Here is a 7,194-nt window from a genome sequence, read left to right as displayed (position 1 = left end):
TCTACTTTGTACATAATGTTCTCTCAGTGACTTCTACATTTGTATCCAACTCTGAGCCCAGCTAACAAAAACAGTCCACTTAAACACATTTATTGAAAATAAGAATAAATGTGCACTCCACCAGTCCAGGATTAGACCTGCTTTCCTGCAGCAGCTGATGCTCTCCTGTGAGAATGAATGCACACTTTCAGCACTGTGCACAAAAGCCCACACTAGAAAGTTCCCAGTGTTCAGTGTGAGCAAGGCGATGTGGCATTCAGAAGGCCATCTGGCTGTATTATTTTACATATTCTTTCACCACAAAAACGTGGTGTTCTTGTGTTTCATGTGGTGCTTTGACGATCTTTTCTAACGATAGCACGGCAAGAGGGTATAGTTCCTCTTTCACAGGGTTATTTCCCAGCGCTGTGTAGAAACTGCAAGTGTTTATCAACTCCCGCTGGGTGTCAAGCACAAGAACGCCAAAAGAGACAGAGGAAATCAGCTGCAGCTTACACAACCGAACCTCTCCAAAGGTAACACGCAGCTGTAGAAGTTGTCATTTTTTTCATTTAAATCTGACTCAGAGGGAAACAGTGAAATGTCTCTCTCTGTAGCTGCAGCAATGTGATGATTCAAGAGACCTTTTGTACGTTCCCAAATCCCAGCATCAACCCCCAGTGCACAGTGTCCAAACAGCAGTGTCTGGCACTGACATAAAGTTCTCAGGCGGGAACAGCAGTTTGATTGGCCTCCTCATGCTCTGTTTGTAATGGGAGAGATCCTCTTTAAGCACGGGACAGCCTGACCACTGTAACAATCTGACTGGCTGTTGTGTCAAGGCCGGGCTCTCAAGGCAGAGAGAAGAAGAAGAAGAAAAAAAAACTATAAAACCATGAAACACCACAAGTGGGTTCAGATCGTTGGCTGAGTTCTCTCTTCTCTGCAGCAGGTGGTGATGTTCAGTGGAGGGCTGTGACCTCTGCCTTATGACCTAAGTTTCATCTCTACATTTGGGTAAAATATTGTGTCAGACACCAAGCTGTTGTTAACTGTAGGTGGAGCAGCATATGGTTGTTTCAGCAACTTTTAACCTTCTTTCACAATAACTTAACATACCTAATTTGAGTCAGACTCATTTTCTTATTCGCTAAATGTGTTGAGGTACACATTTAGTCTATGAGAGTGAAGTTTTCTCAGTTTACTCATTTACTGAGTAAGAACTTTCATTTGCGTTTCCTTTAATCCTGATGTTGCAAGAGCCTTCCAACTTGTCAAAGTTCCCGATATGAAAATAAATCAACTCTTATCAGAACATAAGCAATAAAGCACTTAAGGGTGTTTAATTGCATCAAGCCAGTCTTTTTCTGGGAGTGCCATGTTCCCTGTTGGTGTTGATTTATAGGAGAACAATACAGACTGAAGGGTTTCCAAATCACAGACAAAAACTGACAGTTCAAATAAACTGAAATTATTTGAATAGTAAGGAATGATGTAGGACATGAGGGGATATAGTGTGGGCACCTATAAATACTATGCTGTACTCTCTTTTTTTGTTGATGTTCTGCAAAGCTGACTCATCCTTCGTGACACACCAACAATCGTGCCCCGTGAGTAATGATGACAAAACAGGCTGCGATTCCACCTGTGTAAGAAGAAAAGAGGATTAGTCAAACAGAAGACGCCATACAGTTGATAAAGAGTAAACATGTTCATGTAAGTCAGCAGTGAGCATCAAATCTAACACCTACTTCCTGAGCCTCTCTGCAACAATGAGCTGCATGTGCTGGCTTTTCATTGGTGAAATATTGTTCCTTGTTCCTTTCACTGAAAGGGGAAAAGAGCACCAGATCAGGTACAGCATGTATGAACGCAGTAATCACATGAGGTCAAATGAGTCAGTCAGGCGTAGCTGAGACGGGTAAACAAGTCCAAACTACGTGTTATTGTAACAAAGTGTGGCCTGGCTGCTGTCTAGCAGGATATACTGGTTACAACTGCACTGGTGTCACTGGGTCCTTATCACCAAGACTGTACTGTCATAACATTACTGACTGTTCAGGACACCATGAAAGCCAAATAATTACCTAGCACATGTACAAATAGGATCCCATGGCCCTGCTCCTTTTCCACGTTGTTGTTAAAAATCATCCTGTTTTGCTTTTCAATCATGGATTATTTGGTTATAAAAGGTTTTGTTTGACATTTGATTTTAGCCCAAAAAGAAGGTGTTCTTTTTTTGGGTAAAGCATATCACCTATTCTGACATTTACAAGAAAAAAACAGCATACTACAGAGCTCTGGACATGGACTTTTCCTTTTAATCTTGATTCCTACTTTCCATCAGGAAGTCCATCAGGGAGCCCCATTTTTAAAGGAAAAGTTTGACATTTTGGTAAACACACTCATTTGCTGTCTTGCAGAGAGACAAGTTAGATGAGAGGATTAATACCACTCTCAGGTCGGTACAGTGATACGATGCTACAGCCAGTCGCTGTTTGGCTTAGTTTAGCATAAAGACTGGAAACAGGGGGAAACAGCTAGTCTCGCTCTGTCTAAATGTAACAAATCTGCCTACCAGCACCTCTAAAGCTCACTTATTAATATATTATATTATCCTGGAGCCTTGCTGTGAACGGAGATTCCCAGAAGTCACTGGTCCAAGCCAAGAAATGGTCTTGCACATAACCCCTATAAAATCACAACTTGTCATTAGTTTTTTGGACAGATTAAACAAATGAGATATAATTTGTGAAATACTGAGTTTCAGAGGTGTTGGTAGGTGTATTTTGTTAGCTTTGCACAGAGCCAAGCTAGCTGTTTCCTGTCTTTATGCTAAGCTAAACTAACCCACTGCTGGCTGTAGCTTTATATTTAACGAACAAATGTGAGAGTGGTATCAATCTTTTCATCTAATTTCCAGCAAGAAAACAAATAAGCATATTTCCCCAAATGTTAAACTTTTCATTAAAGTAGCTATGACTAAATCATATATGGCTTTCAATAGCTATAAATAAAACATTTGCATAAACAGGTGCAAAAAATGTGTTCAGTTCACAGAAGTCCTGTGGAAACCATGTGTAAACAGCTTGTATATTCAGGTATGTACTGTACAAAGTGTTCAGGCGTTCAATGTGCAATCAGGCAGCACTGACCTGCATAGATATGTGCAGTTGGGAAAACATACAAGCTGAGGCATAGATTATCCCACAAAAGCAGTCCAGGACAGTTTGTATTGACAGTGCCACGCAGGTGTCTTTCTTCATCTGCAACAACTAGTAAACTGAGACTGCAGGGAAGACGAGGAAGCATTGTGAGCACTCAAAGGTGCTTTGTGAGGCACCTTGCAGGAAGGGGGTGGAGGTAAGAGGGGGTCGGTGCATCAGTTCACGGAAGGGTGGGGGGTGTTGTTGAAGATGGAGTTCAGTTTGGTCGTCATCCTCCCTCTGCCTGTGCCTCCAGGCTGTCCATGTTCAGCCACACAACAGAGGCAGCCTTTCTCACCAGTATGTTAATCCTGCCTGCCTCCCCCGCCTCGAAGCTGCCTCCTCGGCACGCCACCACAAAGAACAGAGTGCTGCCCAGCATTCATTGATAGAACATGTTGAATTGTCTGTTGCATAATTCGATAGGAGGCAGCCTCCTCAAGATGAGTGCTCAGTTGGATGACGTGAACGTGACGACTGTCATGCATGTAGAGTTGAGTTCATAATCACGAGCTGAAATCGATGTCACTCACTTGACCCTGGGCTGACGCTTAGCCACTACTGTTTACTGCCATCATTGTTCCTTCACATCACAGCATGGTGGCTTTGTCCGCCTCACACAATGCAGCTCAAAAGAGCAAAATGAAGCGGACACAGTTTTGTTTTTGCACCCATTTGCTGGTCAGTAGTGACCCTATTCATAATGCATTGATCAGTGCAGTGGCTGGAGAGGGATGTGCCTCGCAGGCACCGGTGAGGGGACCTGACTCTGAAATCCACCATTCAGCTGAGTGGTGAGTCCGCAGGCGCTGCATTAACTCGTCGTGCTGATGCTATAGGATGAGGGTCTCTTTTCTAAGACCATTCAACGGGGGCACTTATATGGCACGTCATCCATGCTCAAATGCAAAGACTTGCAGACTTGCAAGACCTCACACAGTGCTGCAACATTACACTGAAATTAAGCCACAATGATATCTACATTGATTCCATGTAAAATATTATAGCTGCAACTAACAATATTTTCTTTAAATGGATTAATCTCCAGATTATTTATTTGATTAACTAATAAAATCTGTTGGAAAATAGTGAAAAAATACCCACACCTAAAGCTGATGTCTTCAAAGTCCAAACCCCACATTGAGTTTACTTCAATATAAAGCAGAGAAAATTATCAAGTCCTTGCATTGAGGAAGCTGAAATCAGAGTATATTTGACTCTTTTTGCTTGATAAATGACTGAAATGTGGTGTATGATAACAGCTGTGACCTCCTTTACTGTTTTGCTACACAAAATAAATTCTGAAAAATACATAAATAATGTTAACCAACTTTCTGTAGCTACTGTAGACAGATAATCAAAGGCAACTTAAGTTATGATCCTATAAAAACTCCTTGGTCTTAAAGGTCTTCTGGGGAGAAAGCTTTAATATGGTCTCTGCAGTCTAGTTATGATAGACTGCCAATTTGAGCACTTGGTGACACAAATAAACATATGATCACATGACTTTTGCCCTCATTCCACCTTTACGAGTACTTTCTTTTTCCATTTTCCGCCATTTTCTACTCTTTAAGGCAAACATTCCCCATCTTTTCTTCAACTCGAGTATTGCATTAACAAACTTGCTTGCAATTGTGCCCGGTTATGATGCGTTATGATGGGCCTGTAATTTTGGTGCAGCGCATACACTCCCCATTTAAATCGTTATGTGGTGCAGAGAGAGAGAGAGTTCAAAGGGAAAATAGCAAGGTTGAATTTCAAAACATAGGATTTCCAAAGAGGTACTCTTGCATCACATGGCTGTTTTCACCGCTTCGGCCAGAGTGCGCTCTAGAAGTCACCGGGTTCACATGTGGGCGAGGCTCCACACAGACTGTAGCGGTGCACGAACCAGGCTGACCGCGGGGGGACGCGCATGGTGAGAGGAGAAGGGGGGCTTTGAAAGGAAATGTGAGAAGTTGCAGCATCTCCCTTAAAAACTTCTCGCCACAGGTCGTTGTGTGGCGCCCCCCCCCCCCCCTCAACCCCCTAACGACACCGTCTACAGGGGACACACATTGTTTATCCTCGAATGACCCCAATGCTGAAGCGAGAACATCCCGTTCCTGAGATATTAATAGCTCCCCTTGCGTCACCAAACTGTGGCGGACCGCTTTGCTAGACACGCAAGGGAGCCACAAACTGTGCCAGCAACACATTCTCCTCCAAAGCAAACATGGTTATAAAACAGGTAGTCATCATTCTCCACCAGCTGTCTGCGAGTCTCACAGCCAATGTGATTACCACTTGTAAGTGTTACACACGTTGTTATTAAGGTGGTGAGAGCTGAGCCTCGATGACAACAACTCAGCCAGTGCACATTTGGGGAGTTTAGTGTCAAACTGAAGGGCGATTTATTTGCGTTTATGCATAAACAGCAAAAATGAGCCAAAATTTCAGAAAACAAACACTGCATAAGATGTAAAATGCGCAGTGCAATTTTCCACCCCAACAATTTTTTTTTTTTTGCACCAGGAGGAGAGCCAGTGTTGTTGATGAGCTGAAAGCCATAGCTTACAATGCACAATAAGCCATATGTTAACTCAGTCCCTTCCCCCAATGCCGGAGCCAAGTGAGGCTGGAGCTACAGAGCCTGGCCCGCATAGCTCCAGAGGGAAAGAGAGAGAGGTGGGAAGAGAGTTTCTGTTGCTATGTTCAGTGGGAGTCTCCTGTCTGGAGAATCTATGGGCTGGCGGATTTCTGAGGGCTGACATGGCAATGTTGTATGTAGGTCAGCAACAGTAAAACAACTTAGGCAGCCCCCAAAGCGCACTGGAGGAAAAGTGTTCTGGCAATGGCTTACAGTAAATATTTACATACAGTGTTACTGGTATGCAAAAAAGTGACTGACTGGGGTTGAGTCTCAGCCAGTCATACGGGTAGTGCTTGTGTTAAACCTGACATTTTTCCGAATTCATCTCTTTTATACTGTGACTGCGTGGCTTCTCCACACCTGCACCCATAAGCACAAGAGTTGAGGCGTTCACCACTGGATGATGCATGTGTTCAGCCGCCAAAGAAAACATCCTGTGGAATCGTTAAAACTGAAGTCATAGTTTTGCAATATCTCTGTGCTGAAAGTAAAATAATAAAGTTGACAAAAAACAATCTCAGCTTATTGTTCACTTACTTTTTGACTGTATCACATGATCCTCATCGGCAGATTGAGTTTTCTTAATTGCCAGGGAAATACAAATGTTCACAATTTGCATGAGTTTGATCACCTCTAGGATCTAACATCAACACTGGCTGCAAACTTGAGCTTGATGATTAATTCTGTGACCTTGGAAACAGAAACAAACTCTATCTGCAGATGAGGACCATGATACAGTTGAAAGCTCCGAAACAAATGAATAAATGGACCTTGAGTTGAGATTGTTTGTTCGAAACTGTTGCAACAGTCCAGAATGAAGTCAGCTTTAAAAAGTGAGTGTGTCATTGTGAGCTTAGTTCGATGTACTATTTAAGATCAGGGAACTGTTAATTTTTGACTATAATAAATCATTTATTTATTTTATGATTCCTTTTTATGTTTTAAGTGCTACGTGCTGCATAATCAAGGTATGCTTTTCTGCAGGAGGTGTTTGTATTGTGTGAACTTCTGTCTCAGCCAAACAAAACTTCCTGTAAGTGTGAGAAAACAATTTGATATTAAAGGAAATGATTTGATTTGCGCAGATATGAAACCTCAGCAGAAACAGACAAAGGCTCAAGTCCTAACTAGATTCAATGATCAGAGTGTTTAGCCTCAGTCAGCTTGGGTCTTTAAAGATTTGTCTGCTCCCGCAGTCCCAACCGATTACCTTATTGCCGTTTGCTTAGTCTCCCACCACCATCTGTGTTTCAGATCATCCAAGGCAGTTCTAATTACAGTCACAGGCAAGAGCCCATAGATAATGACAATGCTGCTATGATCAGCAGGATTAGACAGGTGCTTGTCGACTTGCTTTGACTTGGGATTTTATGGTCT

General features: G+C 42.5%; 1 long non-coding RNA gene across 1 annotated transcript; it reads right to left on the bottom strand.

Moving 5' to 3' along the window:
• Positions 1-1,296: 1,296 nt before the first annotated feature.
• On the bottom strand, positions 1,297-6,693 carry LOC121897655. Its single transcript, XR_006096268.1, has 3 exons — positions 3,135-6,693; positions 1,731-1,806; positions 1,297-1,624 (listed from the first exon to the last, which is right to left on the bottom strand). It is a non-coding gene; the product is annotated as an uncharacterized LOC121897655 (long non-coding RNA).
• Positions 6,694-7,194: the final 501 nt, after the last annotated feature.

Source organism: Thunnus maccoyii, chromosome 5 (assembly GCF_910596095.1).
Source record: "Thunnus maccoyii chromosome 5, fThuMac1.1, whole genome shotgun sequence".
Classification (NCBI taxonomy): Eukaryota; Metazoa; Chordata; class Actinopteri; order Scombriformes; family Scombridae; genus Thunnus; species Thunnus maccoyii.
This window is presented reverse-complemented; position numbering and strand designations above follow the sequence as displayed.